Source organism: Chlamydotis macqueenii, chromosome 3, assembly GCF_036417535.1.
Source record: "Chlamydotis macqueenii isolate bChlMac1 chromosome 3, bChlMac1.mat, whole genome shotgun sequence".
NCBI lineage: Eukaryota > Metazoa > Chordata > Aves > Otidiformes > Otididae > Chlamydotis > Chlamydotis macqueenii.
This window is the reverse complement of record NC_141558.1, coordinates 98,311,754-98,330,901: the sequence shown is the minus strand read 5'-3', so window position 1 is coordinate 98,330,901 and position 19,148 is coordinate 98,311,754.

Genomic DNA, 19,148 nt, shown 5'->3' with positions numbered 1-19,148 from the left:
ACCAGTACAGCCCCCGCCAAGCCTAGCACTGCCTCACCTAAACCATTATTTTTCTGAGTCACCTACACTTTCAGGATCCTGCATGCTACGTGCCCTGGAGCAGTTGAGACCCAGAGCTCTTGCTGACGACAGTGCAGAGCAGTGGCGGCTTGACAGGACAGACACCATTGCACCTGAAGGCAAGGATCCCATCAGGAAGAGAGCAATGCCACTGCACATTAGCCAGCCACACACCTACACGCTACAGAGAAACTCTGCACTTAAGAAATTTATCTCCCTGTGCTCCCACACCTCCCCAGGGCTGTGCCAAGCCACAGGTACAGGATTTCAGCCAGAACAAAAGCAACATCCTCCATTCTTGGATGTAATTGTTTCCCCTGCTTTCTGATGGGACCTTGCCAAGATGCAATGGGAAGCCTCACCTGCTGCAGGACGACGGTTTGCTTTTATCTCACTCTTTCCTGCTTCTATTTCAATTTATCAGCTTCAAAGATTTTGTCTTTCTTCCCGGTAGGCAGAGTTCTGTTAAATTCAATGAAAGGCAGTGCATTTTCTCGCTGCAATTAATAGCATGCTTTCTGGCATGTGACTAAATAACAATAATTAACCTGGTAGTTGGAGTTTCCCTGGGTTAGATCATGATGCTCTGTGCTGGCTTTTCACAGCGTTTGCTTACTATCTACGCTGCTTTCTTGGCTAGGTTACCTTCAGGCATACCATGTGCTTGAGTAACAATAATAAACAGGAAAAATGAGGCAGTTCACAAGATTATTATTTTAGTTAGATTTTCTGTTCTAAAAGCCAAAAAACATCAGCAGGCCCAAAACACCCAGGAGAGCTGTTTTTTCTCTCTACTCACTAAAACGTTGAGCTGTTGCATAGCTATATCAAAGAATTTGATGGGACACTAAATTAGTTCAGGATCCCACTGGTACCTCAGCTTCTGAATTTGATCGCCCATGAGCTCATATCATTGCTCCTGAAGACAGATAGAGAGGAAAGATGAGGAGTTTGTGCCCAAAACACCTGAACAGATTCAGACCTCGAGCACTTGTCAGGGTCAGTCTGCACATGTCATTATTTTAGTTCTTGAAAAATTGTACTGTGCTGTTGCACAGGAAAAAAGAATTGAAATAAAGGGCCTTGAAGAGCCAGAAGAGGTCCTGACAGAACTCCCACACTCCACTCCCGCAGCCAAGGAAGCAGGGTCCTGGTGGGAACTTGAGGCAGTAGCTGATATGTGTCCGAGAGGAGGCTATGTGCTTCTGACATCCCAAGAAATGCAGAACCAAAGGGCTCGCACTTACCAACACAACAGAGGTCTGCATCTGCAGTTAACCAGGTGGAGAAGTTTCTCCTTCCAAGAAGAATAAAGTCTTCAGAGAGGAACCTCTTCAACATGGGAAACCCTGCCAGAGCTGTGCTTTGATTCTGCATGCCTCATAGGGAATGACATTACCTAGAGCTGAGAAACATTTGAATAAATAAATCAGCTGAGCCAAGGCCTCTTTTCTGTGTGTAACCAGTTACCCCCTTCCCATGTAAATCTCCCTGCCAAGATTTTCCTCTGCTTCCTTGAGAAAAGGCCAGAAGCATTCAGACTGGTTCTGCCACAAGCAGGTCCTCCATGAGTCTGCTGGGAGAGCTGGTGGCCTCAGGCAGCTGGTAACAGCACACAGAACTCCCAGTGTCCACCAGAGAGAACTGGCCAGACTGGTCAGTCCCCCAAAGCCATTCAGTAGATGTTTGTGAAGTGGTCTGGTCTCAGGCCACTCGTAGTGGATCACAGTCCACAGCACAGGTTGTGATCAAAGTTTGCACTTATAATAGATACCTGTGTTGTGGGTTTTTGCAGGGACCACAACTGAGTGAGTACACTGCTCTCCATCCTCCTGAGCTGGGGTACACCCCAGTAAGGACTCCTTGGGAAAGCCAGTACAGATTCCGTACTTGCTCTGTGGAAAAGAAGGGGAACATCAGTACAGAGGCTGTTGATCTGGCACCGTTCAGAACCATTAAATCCGCTAAAACCAACCAAACAAAAAGAAGAGATCCAATTGGAATTTACTGTATTTTCAGCTACATAGAAAAAACAGCATCAAGTAAAGTCAGGACGAACACCTTCTAGAAGCAAAAAGATATATTTTGTCAACTGATTACACAGATGGGAGAATCATACAAGCAGTGGCAAGGTTGACAGCAGTTTGGGAGAACTGGCAGCATCCCAAAGGCTAAGGAAAATATCCTCTTTGTCCAATGCTTCTTGACATTTCCTCAGAAAGCAAGTTCACAAATTGTGCATTTCTGAGTTCAGACAAAACCTCTCAGGCTCCTCAAGAGTATAGATGCTGCAGTTGCCAACCCAGGGCTGTAAGACTTCTATAGGTGTTGCCATTTCTTTTTTTCTTTCCTTTTTTTTTTTTTTCTTCTTTCTGCTAGAGATGGCTCTTGTAACATCTTGACTCCTGAGAAGACGAATTCTGTCACTGTGCCAGTTCTTTGCACTAGGCAATGGAGGGCAAAGATAAGGCTTCAGATGTGTCCCACTTATATGTCAAAATCCTGCAGCACTGACAAGTATTTCAGTGCTGTACATGCCCTGAATACTAAACTTCTTTCTGGTACTATTTTGTGCTATACAATATGGCTTTTTTTATATACTTCAGTTTACCAGCTTCCTTTTCCATTTACAGTTAGTTTACAGGTAGGGGAAGAAAGCCCCTCACAAAAATTAGGATTGCGGTTTTCCGATTTTCACTCAAGTATGTAGCAGATGCAAACTATTCACACAAACTGGGATTAGAAGTCCTAGAGATAAGATATATTCATACATTTTTCATCCTGAAGTGTTCTTTATCAGAGCTTAACTCACTATTTATCTTTGCAAGGTTTAAAAGGAATGTTTTATTACCTAGGTCAGTATCTTCTTGCCATCCTCAGAGATGATGGAGTGGAGAGTGCACTTATAAAATTTGTGGATGACACCAAGGTGGGAGTGGATGCAAGCACTTCAGAGGATGGGATCGGAATTCAAAATTATCTCAATACATTAGAGAAATAGTCTAAAACTAGCAAGACAGAATTTGGTAACTACATGTACAAAGCACTACGTGAAGCAATGAAAGATCAAATGCACAAATACAAAATGAGGAATCATAGAAGAGGTGGAAGGATTGAAAAAAAAGGATGTGAGAGCTACAGTAGGACTCAGCAAATACGAGCAAAGCAGGTGAATCTCCTGAAAGGCAAATCTCATACTGAGATGTATTATTACAGGAGTGTCATATGCAACAGGGAATTATTCAGCTCTGCAAGGCACTGGTGAAGACCCAGCTGGAGTATTGGATCTGGTTCCGGTGGCTTTTAAAAAGAGCAACAAGAATATAAGACATGTAGAGAATGTGGCCTGTCAGAAACAGCTCAGATAATTAGGTTGGTCACTGTAGAAGCTCCAAAGGGAGATTCAGCAGTAGTTCTCCAGTATGTGAAAGATTGTCCAAGAAAGGACAACAATCATTTATTCCCTTTGCCCAGTTTTCAGGAAAGAATCCACTAGATCCTGCAGAATGGCAGTTAGATATTGGAGAAAAATCCTAATAATCCTTAGGGAGACTTGGGATTCTATGCTAGCAGAGGATTTCAGGAAAAGATCTGGCAGTGCTACAGGTCTGTTTGATCCCACTTGGAGCAGGGAAATTATCTCAATGGTTTTATATATCTTCTCAATATTCTCAATCCTATTTTATCAACAGCTCCATCCAGTTCCTTTTTGTTTCCAACAGCACAGAGCTGAAGCTGAGCTGCAGGTGCTTTTCAGTTGCTTCAACACTTTGGCAGTTACAAATTCAGAAACAGACACCTTTCTTTTCTCACACTTTTGTTGGACAAGCAGGAACCATTCTTGTCATCTAACTCTGCTCCCTGCTTGCACATGTGGGTTTCCCAGCAGCAAGAGTCTTGAGGGGGTTGCATTCCCTCTTCTCTCTTCAGTGCACTGCCTCTGTTCCCAGCTACGTGGCATGGGTACACACGGGTGGTTACATATAGCCACTTTCCTGTCACTCTTAGATCTTGTTCTCATCTGGGGCTCTACGCATAATTTTTTTCTATGTCACCCTGAATTTTTGCCTTCACTGTGTCTGAAAGCAGAGAAGGCTTATTTGGGGTTCATCTGTCTATGAAGACCCTCAGGCTCCAATCTCTACCCCAGGATCAACCCTGCTGAAGGAAAGCCTGAACTGTGGGATGCTGCAGCCCCCCAGCCTGAACTGTGGGAAGCTGTGCAGGTGCTGTGTGAGCCCTGAACTGTTGTGAGTCCTACATCCCTGCCTGCCAGGGCCCAGAAAATGAGGAGTCCACAGCATTGTTCTGGTTTGCCCCCGCATGCTGCTTCACAAGGAGTCTCATAAAACAAAGGTCTCTGCCAGAGCCTGAAAGCCCAGCACCCCTGGCAAATCCCCCTCTCCCACCACACTGCAGACCTGCAACAGCTTTATGATCCAGGGACTTGGAGGAAAGGACCAGACTCTTTCCTCCATGCAGATTTGTGATAGAGCACAAAGGAGTGCCTGTGCAGCAAGGATATGAAGATACCACCATCACCTCACCTGCTGCCTGTCTTCATGGTGAGGAGTAGCATGGGCAGCATTTGTCCAGACCTCTGCTCTGTTGCGTGCTGCAGACCGTGGTGCAGTACTGGGTGTGAGATAGCTTCAAATTACGAGAAACGGTTTAGCTGCAGGAGGACAGAGCACCACGCAGGCTGATTTGCCCTGCTTCACAGTGGCTGTTCTTACAAGTTCTTTTGTTCACAGGCTGAAAACCTCAGCAATGCAATTAGCACAGAGAGTAAAGCTGGATGGCAATCTCAGGACGGAGACTGGTGAAGGTAAACAGACTGGAGATCTCCCTTGCGTCACCCTGCAGTGCTTTTGTTGTGGTTGAAGAATATCTTCCCCCACCTCTGACAGATGACCAAATCTGTATGAAGAGATAATAAAGCAAAATGTAGAAGCTTTCATGCAAGTAATTATTTTCTTGGAAAGTATAAAAAAGGGCAATTGCCTGTATTTTCAGAAGACCTTTTCTTTAAAAAAAAAAAGTTCTGATTTGAAATCAGAATAAAGGAAGGCTCCTTCTGGAACTCTAACTTGCTCATAACAAGCTATCAGGCTTCTGATATACCAGCATGCACCAATAAAAGTCACTGCTTGGATGCACTCAGATGAGTCCTCGCCACCACCGAAAAGCTCAAGAAAACTTCTGAAGAGGGATATTCATGCCTACACCCAAAATGCAGAGGCTCATGTGCTCACCATTCAGCCTGACCTGACCAGTTCTTCTCCTGCCTCTCAGCAATCATGCATTGGCAGAAAGAGAAAAATCAAAATTTGTTTCCACAACATTCTGGCATCAGCCTTTCCACAACAACATTGATTTTTCTTTTTTTTCTCTTGCACTTTCTCAGCCATCCAGTTATCCATTTACCTCACTCTCTTGGCAGATTCTGATCCTTTCTCTCACGCCGACAGGCCCTTTGCTCTGCAGAGCATCCCCCTGGGTTCACTGGCTTACCCACACTGACCAGCAAGATGTGTGTAAGGACAGTACAGCCCAGTTCTACTTGCTTTTTGCTTCCATTTACAGGCTATGTTTTCCCATCCCATAACTTCAACATGTTATTTTAAACATTTTTTACATCCTTCAGCATCTTCCTTTTTCTCCTTCCTTTCACAGCTCTTAACTTTTCTGTTTTCTTTCTTCCCATTCCCCAATTCCCTCTCCCAGTTCTCCCTAAGAAAAATTAACACCTGGTAAAATCTTCTCTCTTTTTCCCATCTCTTCTCCTTTCCTTCTCTTCCAGTCCTTTTCTCTAATTCTATCCTTTCTTCTACTTACTTTTCTTACAACACCCAGGGATATGTTTCCTCAGCCATTTACTGATTTATTTACTTACATGTGAATTGCTTTTGGCTATTGTCCTCACAGAAGCCCTCACATTTTTCACATTTCCCATCAGCTCCCAGTTTTGGCTCATCTCTCCTGCAGCTGGGGTGAGTTTCTCTACTCCACCCCTCCAGCTGTGGGTACACTACAAGCCAGAGTACCAATTGCAGCTGATATAACACCTAAGTTTTAAGTTAGCTCAGTTTTAAAAACAGTAGGACTAGCTATGCAGAGTTTAGTATGGGCTGCAAAGTCTGTCCAGGATCTTAATAAATCCGTAAAGGCTTAGCTGTGGCTCCACTCTATGCTGTGACAGCTACACAAGGGCCAAGTGAGCTGTAAGCAGATCCTTGCATGGTAAAGTCGCTGTAAGAGGCACAGCAGGGAGCTCACAAACTCCAAAAGCAAGGCATGGCAGCCACCTGTACTTTATCCCACCCTGTGTTGCTCCAGAATGCTCTGAGTAATGGAGAACCTCTGCTGGAGTCCAAAGATGTTCCCAGGGCTTTCACAGGAGAAATGGTCCTGTCTAGAAATGGCAGCAGATGAGAATGCCCCCTCTTTCCTTATGTACCCCTTCCTCACAGCTCACGATACCCCCAGCGCATCTCTGCCCAGAATTTGCCAAATGCCCGGGACCACAGCCTCGTGGTGAGCAACGTTCAGGGGTCCAAGCAGAGTAGAAGGTAATGCATGTTAACTTTTTGGTTGTTCAACACCTCACCCCACCAAGTGCCCTGATTATGTGCTGGTCACGTCCAGGACAATTTTGCTTTTGTGTTCAAAGGAATAAAAGAAGCCTTGTGCCATTTGTTTATGATAAGATACAGCACTTTTTCAGCATGCAAGAAGGGAGATTTAAAAAAGAAGAGAGAGAAAATAAAAGGAAAAGCAGACCAGTGTGATTTAGGAAGGAGGTACTGGAATTCCCACTGCAGCTGATTTAAGTCCTAGTTTCTCAGCCAGGCCAGATCCCCAAAGGTGTTTGAATGCACAGCTCGCTTGCACTAACAAAGAAGAGCTTGGTACCTAATGGACCCATGCAAAACCCTTTGATGGTAAGCCCTGGAGATAAGGGAGTGAAAGCCAGACTCACCAGAGCACAACACGCCAGTTTAACTTGGCTGAGAGTCAGGCTCTGCATGCTTTTCCTACACACTGTACAAAACTGAGCTCATTGGCAGTGCTCAATAAATAAATAATGATAACAAAATCTGAAGCGTAACCAAAATGATACATAGCAACACCTTGTGTGTGGAATTCCCTTGGATATGGCACGATGCCTTCAGCACAGGGAAATACACTTCCATTGGAAGCTTATAGTAAGGTAGCTGTTCCTTTTCACCAGTTACTCCAAGGTGATAAAAACAATAATCTCAGACCGTGGTAGGTCAACTAGTATATAAATTATCAGGCAGATTATATTGCAGGCCCATAAACCAAACGGATGGTGTTCTGGGAGTAATGACTGAAGCATTCAAGATATCAGAATTCTTCTCTCAACCTTTGTGTCTTGGTGACGTGCCAGACTTGTCTACGGTGCATCACTTGTTATTTGTGAGAGAGGACTGCGAAAAAAATAAAAAGGCTGGATGGGTGCAGAAGGCACAAAAGCCTATGTTGATGGAACAACATCTATCTCAGAAGTTGTCCTTTCTTCTCATGTTGTTCAAAACTGCTGCAGCGAAACAAGGGATTTCTAGTCACAGGAGAATTATATGGGAGATTTTTCTGTGGATCTGTACTATTCTTTTGAGAATGGGTTCAAAGCACAAAAGAGTAAGCCGCAGTAATAAAATGCTGTGCAGTGGGTAACAGATAAATAATTCAGTGCTACGGACAAGCAGATGAGCACCAGCTGGTTCAAGCTGGTATTAACTGCCTCTCATGTTGCAAATCGGTGTCTTGGGTTGGAAGCTGCTTGCTGTCGATAAACGTCTCAGCTATTCACATTCAGACACTTCAGGCAAACACTTAAAAGCCACCGCCTGACCTAGTGCAACCAGAAGCATTGCTGCACTGGAGCAAGCACTGGCCATCCCTCTAGCTCAGCTTCTGGTCTCCAGCTGTGACTGGAGCAGCACAAATCACAAGACATCCCCGCAAATTCATCCTGGCAGCTGAGCTCTGCCTTGGGCTAGCAGGACCTCTGAGCCTCTCGATAAACACCTGGAAGGGTGATACTGATGACTTGCAATTGCAGTGGACTCAAGCTTGTTCCTGCCATTGATAAAGGTGATTTCCCACAGAATTCATTTGGGAGCAGGAATAAAACCACAAGATCATATCATCCCTGCTGTGGTGATAAGAAAATATTGTGTAGTTCTTATTAGTACTACAGCCAGACAAGAATCATGCTGTCATACTAGCACATGAGAAAAAAGTCTCTCAATCAAATAGATTTAAATCAGACTTAAGGCATATCATGAAGAGCCAGGAGAAAACCCATAAGGAAGGAATGGAGAATTGAAGAGAAGGATTAGCAGTTATAAGACACTTGTGATCTGGGTACAAGTAGCACAGCTTTATAAGATACAATTAGGAAATACATTATCAGCATCTAATAGATATTTACTCAGAACAGTTGAGTCTGCACTTCATAATTGAAGTGAGATTTGCAGAGAACGAAGTGGTATTTTTATGAACAAGTTAGAGTTGATTCTGTATATAGCAGACTGCAAAAAGAAAGTGCAAAAGCTGTCTGCTGAGATGGAAAATCCCTTGTTGTCCAGTCTTGTCTTCCATCACTCTACAGAGAATGCTTACAATGCAGATCTCCTTCAGGTGATTTCTGACCTGTTCACCCGGCTCACACAAAAGCCATGAGCTGCAAATATTGATGCAGACCAGATGATGCAAACCTCAAAAAATGAGCTTCCACATCAACAGGTGACAACTGGCCCTCTGGGCCAGCATCTGGGAGAGGAAGCAAACCTGGGATCTTCTGTATGAAAACCATCAGCTCTTTCCAAAAACCCCAGGCACCAGTACTAGGTGTGTCTTGCAAAACCCACTCATTAGAGACAAGTCCTTCTGCTTGTGGGGTTTGCCATGACTGGAAAGTAGGGCGTACCCCTCTTGTGTCGTGGGTGCGTCCTTTCAGCCCAGGAGGACTGTGTGGGAGAAACACAGAGCTGGAAGAAAGTTGGGTCTAGGGCTTGTGATACTTGGATTTTCAATGTGATGTGAAACTGGGAGTGAGAAAAGGTGAAAAAAACCCTCCAAGTTCAGGTCAAAATGAACCAGAACTAATTAGAAGTTTTGTGGAACAAATAACAGCCTGCTCAAAATGAATTTCCCTGAAATATTTTGACTTCAGTTTGTTTCTATTTAAAATCATGTTACCCTTTAATAATAATAATGAAAGATTTCCCAGGGTTTCCCCAAATAAAACATTGAATTACAAAACCATGAACATGAAGGTATTTTGAAATCTTTGATTTGACAGATTTAACTGAAATTCATTAATACCTTGGTTCTCTTCCACAAATTCCATTATTTTCTGAGTGGAAATTTACTGTTTCTCAAAGAACTGCACCTCTTCATATTTGCAACCGCTCTTATCCTCTGTGCATTGCATAGAGGCTTGCAACACGTACTAGGGGCTACAAAGATAGTTGTCAAACGCTTCTCCAGCCTGTCCTATGATAAGCAGTTACTGACTTTTTGGGGGGTGACACTCAAATGGCACTCTCAAACAAAAATTTAATTTTAAAGTACTTAAAATATGACACAGGTCCCCTGCTGTGATGCTCTAGTTGTTCAGTTTCCAACAGCAAAACTGTCATTTTTTTTCCACCCTTCTAACACTCTGCAGTGCTTTCTTCTGTCTGAATTGTCTAGGTTTGACCCTTATAAATAGCAGTGCAGCAGTAACAAACATTGTATTCTCAGCATTATTCTGTCTGAAAGAAACAAATACAACATTATCAATTTTACATTAGTATCAATATACAGCTCTATTTTAGCCAAATCTGCCCAGTTCTTTCAGAACTGAATTTGAAGTCTTTTTTATGCTTCCAGGTCACTATGTCTATTGAGATTCACCAAAGTGCTACTTACTGTGCTGACGGTTTGCCACATCGTAACTGTACAATATTCTAATACGGAGGTTTAAGTACTGTTGACAAAGTGAAACCTGCAAGAAGAAGCAAAAAAAAAAAGTAAACTTTCCTCATTAAACAATACCCAATTTTGCTTAAAATTTACTGCAGCTGGAAACAATGTGGGCAGAAGAATGTCATTTTGTTCATGGCATTGCTTTCAGCTGGAGGAAGGTGCTCTGGGCACGCGGCTGAGCACAAGCCAACACCGACACCCGCGGGCTTCTGGCTCTCGCTGCTCTGCTGAAGCCATCTGCTGGCATGGACGCAGGGGTTTTCACAGGGAAGTCTTCTTGGTGTTTTCGGGAAGTAAGTTACTGCATTGTCTCACGTCTGCCTCATCGGGTGCTCCAGACTTCCTTAAACTTGGTATCTTTCCAGCCACCTTAGGGATGGAAGAGAGGTTTTGTCTCAGTCACATTGAAGGCTTGCTGATATGGGGACATTCAGGAGAATTAAACTGATTTAACTTTAGAAGTGGATTAGGCACCGACACATCATCAGCGGCAGATTAAACACGCCCATTCAGAAATAGAGAATCCCTAATTCAGTTTATCTTAATTCACTCTGGAAGTGATTCAAGGCAGTGACTGAAGCACGAGGAAGGCAGGCTCGGGTGCAGCAGCCGCTGTGCTCCCCCAGCTCTCCCCCAGTTGAATGGCAGGGGCTGCTGGCCCGTGCAAGGGGTTGGAGAAGGAAGGGTGGGAGAAAGCAAGCCTGTGCTCCCTCCTCGCCGCCGTAGCTCGCAGACCACACCTCAAGGCACTGGATGCCAAGCAGGGTGGTTTGGGGTCTCAGCGGTCCCCTCACTGCAGCACACCATGCTCTGGCCTGGTTGATGAGTTCCCAAACCTATCTTTGGAAATCCTCCTTTCTCCATCCTTTTTAGATATTTCAAGAACTGAGGTTCTGGCAAGGTGAGACAAAAGTCAAACTGCCAGACGGATCTGATGCTGAGAATGAAATACAAAGATTTGTTCTGGGGTTTTTTTTGTTTGTTTTGGGTGGGTTTTTTTTAAATTTTTTCTCTTTCACAAACAGCAGTTTGCTTTAATTTAAGGCCCCCGGTTTGGGCCTGCCTTGCCCCAACCAAAAAGCAGCTGCTCTGCTTTCATATGCCTGCCCGTGCTCCCAGAGAAAGAGCAGCTCCCCCCTGCCTTTCCTTTTCCGCATGCTAACAGCAGTGCATTATGCTGAATAATGGCAACTTTAAAAAAAAAATTGGAATCTCTTCAGACTTCAATTGACCTTAAATATAAGTTCTGTTTCTAAAAATCTCTTCCTCAGCAGAAGTGGATGTCGGGGAGAATGGGTAATGGAATATAGAGGATTGCTGCCTCTCACCATGCTTGGCAATTACCAAAAATTGTTACTGTTTGATGGCAGCTTTTGTGTGATTGTATACCCACAGCAGCGATGATGTTGAGCTTATTCTGTGCTATTAGTTAACTGGTAATGCTCCACGCTTCTTCGCTGCAGCTTACCCAAGTAAAACAGCAGTTGAGTGCAGATCTAATTATAAGTATTTTACAGTCTGGGAACTCACAGAGTATTACTAGGCAAGTTTTTATTTGTACAGATCCCAGCTACAGTCACACAGGGAAATACTGCCTGTAACCATTCACGGATTCTACCCATGACAAGAATTTTTGTGTTTGCTAACAGTAAAATTACTCACAGAAAGTTGGAGAATGAACAGGTGACTTGGCATCATCTGCTAGCGTACAGACACTTGGGTTGCGGCAATCATGCTGGCAATAGGTGCTTATTTGGGGTGGCCTTACTGCTTTTATTTTATGTAGCTGCCTCTTACTTAAGTGAGTGCAACCTATGTATGGCTGTACATCACCTATTAAACACACACACTCGCATACGCTGAGATACCCCATCCCATCCTCTCAGTGACTGAATTCAGGACTCCTAATATGCAATCTATTTGTTTGATTTGGTAAATCTGAAAAGAATAAGTATATGTCTGAAGTGCAGTAAGATAAATAATCGTATACCAGCCTATTCAACAATGCTATAGACTCTGTCTAAATACATATAGAATACTTAGACAAAAAAATGCACACATATATATAGAGACAGACAAGAAGATGCCATTTATATCTATGTGTATATACGCAGACGCGCACATATATAGAATATTTCAAAACTAAAACGAAGGCTCAGTCACACAGCTTCCTGATACTGATACTATATGTCTGTCTGCATTCACACATGTGTGTACACTGCTGGTACTGTAAAAACCATCTGCGCTTGCACTGTATAGCAATTACAGTCACATTTCCCAGGGAAATAATGATTTATGAAATCATTCTTCTGCCTGCTTGTCCTCCTTCCAATCCTAAACCTTTTTAGCAGCTCTGAGCTTACCTGGAGACAGCTAGTTTCTTACAGAGTCAATGAAAACATGCCTCCAGACAGAGGAGAAAGCCTCAATCTGTATTGTGACTGAGGTAAAGGCTACAATATGAACTTACCCACACTTTAATCCACAGAATCTGCAAGAGACAGCAAATTTGAAAGTCTAGGAACCCTAGGAAAATTTAAAAGGGAACTTTGATTCAACCACCAGCCCCGAGCCGATGGACAGGCTGGCTTCATTAGTCCCAGTGCTCATGGCACTACTTTGTTTCTGTCGATCTGAAGGAGGGTGAGCCTCTAGATTGGACCTTCGGCAAATACACTCATTATGTACAATTCTGCTTCTACCCAACATTTTCCTGTTTGTTAAGGGGCTGAATGACTCACTTCCAGAGATATGATTTCAGATTTGGGGTGAATGACATATGCTTATGTCAGAAAGAGTTAGACCAGGACTTAACTGATGGGGGAAAAAGGGTCCAAGCATAATGACGATTTCTGGGTCTGGCAGCTGGAGAGGAGTTAAACATTGAAAGAATTTCCAAGTCTGTTTTTCTTGTTCCAAATCCATAACCTTATTCCCTTCCTATAGGACAGGGTGAAAATTATGCACACCTTCGCAAAATTTGCCCATCACAAATGGAAAGGGAGGTTTAGAGCCCACACAAAACAGTGGGAGAGTCTCAGCTGAACGGGACATTTATGCATCCTGGAGGGTATTCCAGATGACGATGGGAAGAAGGTGGTTTCATGTTCCCCAGCCCTTCTTGGACTCCCAACCAAAACCCATGCCAAGCTGGGACAGCGGAGTGTGAATTGGCTCCCACACAGCAGTTTCCACACCCACTGCTCCTGGAGACGCAGAGACAGGAGCCCAGGGACTTCATACAGCAAGTGGTTCTATTTGTGGATCTCTAAAATTGCTGAGAGTTGAGCACCTGGACCTCCTAAGACTCCTCCTGGTGACGGAAATCACACACTTCCACGCCGCATAAACATTCCCGTATTGCGGCTTTTGTGTATGATCGCAAGATAGAGCTCATTGCGATTCAAGTCACCTCATTCCCATTAATCATGTTAATAATTGAAAACATATGTTCAGCTTGAAAGCACAGCAAGAGAGTTAGGCAACCCTACATGGAAGCACGTTGTTACCTAATTCTAATGATACTCATTAACATACCCTCGCCAACCTCACACAGAAAATCCTTCCACCAAAATCAGGCGCAGGGCTTGCTGTTAACTTCTCGCATTCCAGCCTGACAAAGCCCTTCCCCGGCCACTCGTTTCATCTCCAAAACTCCTTGCAGTTAAATCTGGCTCTTCTCCCACAGCACAGACATGGTGCAAGCGGTGAGCTCTTCTGTACCAGTTTGTGAATTGCTTGCACAGAAAAGCGTTTGGGCAGGGCTACTGACTTGGCGGGGCTTGTTCAGCCATGGTCTGCGCCTCCTTCTCCAGCAGCTGTGTCATGGGGATGGACACTGCCCGTGGCCTTGCCACCATGCTTCAGCCTGAGGCCAGGTTGTGGCCCCCGAGGAAGGCTTTCGGATTTCCAAAACCAAAATAGCCCAAACAAGCTTAAATAATCACGGCCAGTGATACCACACTCTCATTGCTCCCACTACAGTGAAGCCAGTGTTTCCAGTACAAACCCCATTTTGCCAGAGCTTGCATGATGTAATCACCAAAATGAATTCCAGGTGAAAACCTGCACCATAAATTCTTACAGGAGCTGTGAATTTCAGACCAAACCTCACTGCCTGTAGGCAGGCAATGTTCTTAAATCACCACTTCAGCCTTTCCCGGCTACTGAAACAAAAAGGGGGACCTTTTGCTTTGAACAGTAAAAAGCTGTGTTCTTCTCGGGCCTGGATGTGCTATCAAGTTACCACGGCAGCTCCAGAAACCGCAGTAACTCCATCGTGTGTCTGAGCCCTGAGGGAAGGATGAAGAAAAGAGAGTAAGGTTGGATACAGGTGGAAAAAAGGATGGATGGTTTTTCTTTTCAGATACGCCTCTTCCCCCAGTGTGCATATAAATCACTGCTGCTGCTATCAGTAACAGGAAAGAAATAAGCCTGTTTGGAAATGAGTTTTGCAATCCTGTAACAGGAAGACAGGAGGGGGAAAAAAAAAATAAAATAAAAAAAAAGACTTGTTTAGGTATTAATAATATGGTTTACACAGACTTTGAAATCCTGACAATCTGGTTTAGATTGCACACTGTGTTCTCATCAGCCCTTCTCTCCTCCTACACCTTTTCTCCATTGATCCATAAACTCAGCAGGAGTAAATTCCTCCTACCTGGGTAGCGATCCTCAGCTGCTACCTACATTTGTGCTGGTCCTTACCTCGGAGGAACACAGCACCCTGCGGGGAAGCTCTGTACACGGAGGTGTGACGAGGGCAGTACGCGTGATGTCCACCTAGGGCCACTGCTGGAAACAGGAGCCTGGGCGAGACGAAGCCTGCGGCTGACCTACTGGGGCGGTTCATATTTAGGGATGGGTCTGAGGCAGAGGGCATCTCCTGACCTCTCCAGTCATTCCTGCTCTCCTTCTTCTTATCTCCTGCCAAGTGGTTCCCTGCAGTCAGCACTGGCAAGGGCAGTGCTCTGTTTCTGAGCTGCACAGCAGCAGGAATGTGCAGAACAAGTAAAGATCCAACTGTTATTCCATCTTACTTGGGGAACAGGATTTTGCAGGCTCTAATGCACTGTCAGCTTATTTTTGCCTCTCCCAGAGCTGAATTTAGGCAAAGAGGGGAGACTATCTCTGGGATGCTGTTTGGGGCTGAAGGAGTTAATCAGTGTCGAGACTTTTAAATCTTACGTCCCCCCACCATGGCTTTTGAAAGTGGGAGCAAAGTGCACTACAGACAGTCTTCCAGAGAAGGTGAGAGCCAGCAGATAAATTCCAGTGTCCTGATGCCTACAGACCTTATCCTGCACCCCGCAGCAGGCTGGAAGAGATTGCACCCGGGGCTTCCCCGGGAGAGGGGCTCCCCGCACTGGCCCAGCCCACGGACTGGACCGTGGTAACCTAACCCTCTGCTGATTAGACCGGTCTGGTATTTCTCATTAGCAAATTTTGGAAAATCCTTTGGAAAATATAGGCCAAGGCCTCAAGCAGCGTAAATCAGTGTAACTCCCCTGAAATGCATCGCCAGGGATCTATCACGTGAAGTGCTCGGGATTACTATTGTATAAACAAAGTGTAAAGTCTTGGGCCAGGCCCAGGGAGCTAGAATCCCAGACAAATCCATCATCCTTTCCCCAGCATTCCCGCGTCCCAGTGTGTTCAGATATTTCACAGTGCAGTTTGCTCAAGCCGCCTGCGCTGCTCGGCTCCCACCAAAGCTTTAGTGGCGTGCTCTGCCCGCAGGCTTCATTCTGCTTCGAAAGCAGAGCTGAGGTTGTGCATTGACAGTGAGTCAGAAGATATTCCAGCTGTCAGAATGAATCGACAAACCATACGCTGTGTATGTATCCACCTTATCCCCTTACTGGGATAATATTTACTTGCTAACACATCAGCAACTACTACTTGTAACAGGTCTCCCTCCCCACAATGCACATGCTAGCTGGATTTTAGGGATGTGAGGTAGGAAGAGATCACCTTGGGGCTGTTGAGCCCAGGCCCCAGCATCGCAGGCAATGTGAGGTGGGACCTAAGGCAGCAGGATGGTCCACCCCACCCTATGATACTTCCCAATTGTCCCATTATAAGCTCAAGTCCCATAGTAAAAGACTGAAAGCTATTCCCACTGATGGCGCCAGGAGGAGGGCTGCAGACCATCCCAAGCAGTCTAGGGGAGCAGATCGTGCCTCTCCCTGCAAAGGAGGGTGAAACCAAGTCAGCGCAGCTGACCTGAGGGAGAAATTCCTTTTAGCCCCAAAATTGATCACAGGTTTATCTGAATGTGTGAGCAAGGCGTACGAGCCAGGCACTTCTGCTATCAGCTTGGAGAAAAGCCACACTAATGATCTCATGCAGAGGAGGTGGTATTTTGCCAGAAGGAGCAGAATTAGACCCAAATTGTTGTTTCCTCTCTGCTTCCCAAAACTCCTCTCCCTGATTAAAACCAAACCTTTATAGTATCTTTTTCTTCAAGACTCTAAATTTTTGGCTACATCTTTTCTTTTCCATTTCTGGCGAAGGCCAGAACTGTAAGTGCCAAAACATTGAGTGAAAGTTAGTTTTTTCCCTGAGAAATTCTCTGACCACTATGGCCTGTCCCAAAGCTACAAGCAGCTGAACAGAGTTAAACAGTCGAGAGAGAGGTGGTAACTGAGCCAGAGACACGGCTCTGAGACATTTTCCCCTCTAATCCTGGCCATACCGCAATGCCGTCCAGCTCCTGAAGACTCTCCCTCAGCCCTGAGCCAGCCAAGCACGTGAGTTTCCTCAGGAAAGTCACAGGACTACACATGCCAAAAGCGAGGCACATGTGTGACTGCGTTGCCCAGCCAGAGGCCAAAGACCCCTCTTCAGTAGAATTCTTCAGTATAAATCAATGGGACCACTCACGCGCTTAAAATAAGGGCAACGGAAGGAAACGTTCAAGGCCAGGCTGGATGAGGCTCTGAGCAACCTGATCTAGTCAGGGATGTCCCTGCTCCTTGCAGGGGGGTTGGACTAGATGACCTTTGAGGGTCCCTTCCAGCCCTAACCATTCTATGATTCTGTGATATGTCTGAATTTGATCCTTGCTGGATCAAGGACTTAACCTGTCTTTCTCAGAGCTGAGCAAGCTTTTAAAAGGCTTTGAATATGTTTATCATCAACTTCTTTTTTTTTTCTGGTATTTTTTTTTTTTTGCTGGCATCATTGGAAGCATCAAGATTATCTTCAACCAGTGTATATAAAGGACAAGTCTAACGTGAATGCCACAAGCCTAAGGGGATAAGTGGGATGAATGGATAATAACTGCATTTACTAACCCCATGGCTTTCTCCATTCAACTTCTCTTGTCAGGGGGAACTTAAAATCTTCTCTTTTAATCTGATTTCTCCAACATCCTTGCATGGGCATTTCAGGAAAACAGGCAACATTGAAATCACAGTGCAATCACATGTACAAGTGTTTTGTCCCCAGTTTTGATCTGGGCTTCCCAAAAGCAAGCTTGATCCTATTTCCCCTGAAGGTCATAGTAAAATTCCCCTCTCATGTTGATGGCAGAAGGAGCAGAAATAATTGTACATATTAATCAAAGTATTCCAGCTCTTGGGATCCTTTCTTGCCTGACTGGCTTTCTACTTGTCTCCCCTCTCAACCCTGTCCAAACCGTCTGCTCCTAGTCCTGAAGCTGGTGGCACCTCACAGGGATGGAGGGGAGCCGACTCCAGGTGACCACTGCCAGAGCTTGATGTGCTTGGAGCTGAAAATATTACAGGCTGCAAGCTGCAAAACTCTCCCTCTGGATTCCTTCCAGATGAAGGCATTTTCAAGAAATCCCATATTAATGTGACATCAGGTGCCCACATGTTGGGGAGGCTTGATGACTTTTGCTCTGGGTATGGGTCTCAGAGGCCTCAAGATGCTACCACCACCCACACCGGATCCCATCCCACTTTGCTGTCCTACTCTTGCAGCATTTCGATGGCTGCTACAATATCCCATAGGGATTGGGGCAGAGTCATCGGGCTCAGTCTGTGCCAGCTCTTGCTGTCAGCTGGGGCAAATCGCAGTCGGGTGAGAGTCTGCCATGAGATGGAGAAAGTCCTAATAGAACCAGGCCTGGCTGCTCACTGCAGTCCTGCTTGTAAAGATACAGGTGGTGGAGAAAGTTATTTTCTAGTGTCTTTCTCTGTCCTGACTCAATATTTTTTCCACCTAATAAGTCACTCTACAGCACGTCTCAGGATAAGACCGATCCTGCATTTCCCTAATACTTGGCGACACACATGGCACAAGTCAGGTTTCCTATATAAGAACTGAGGGAGCCTTTTGGATTAAATTGTTTATCTTTGCAGATACCCTTGGGGTTTGCTGCTTTTCCTTTTGTCCCTTTTTCATTTGCTTGATTTCTTTTCTTTATGCAGCGTCTGTGACATTTTGTTCGGGGTTGCAGTGAGTGAACAACAATTTAGGATGATGAATTATGGATTAAAAGAAAAGGCTGGGCTATTTTGGAATCACTATTCAGGGACTTCTGCAGGGACAAAGGAATTCCAGAATGACAGTTTTTCAATTATCAGTGTTGAAGAAGAGGGAGAAAGAAGAGAAGGAAGATAAAGCAAGCCAGGGAGGATGGGAAAGCGGAGGGAAGGAAGGAAATGGAGGAATGAAAGAACCAAAGAAAGACAGTTTCTCCTGTTTGGAGCACTGAGAAAGCACTCCCTACCAGACTTTCCAGGATAAATTCTGAAACCCACGTGAATTTTTCAGGGTACTTACAGAATTAGTCCCTTGAATCTACTGGGAGCTATGGACAGGAGCACAGGCTGCCCAGCACTTGCGAGAGCTGCAGAAGGCTGTCCCTCTCTACCGCCGCTGAGTTCCCCAAGCACAGGATTGTGAAATAAACTGAGGGGGGCTCTGCTGGAAATTTGCAGTCCTTTACTTAAAGCCACAAACAAACATTTTCTCAAGTACTCTGAGCAATATCTGCGTAAATACTCCCTGCCTTGGCTGGAAGATTAGGGGAAAAACAATTGCAATTTTGTTGACTTAACTTCAACATTTGAAAACTATTAATAATGAGGCATGGGGGAGCTTCTGTCGTG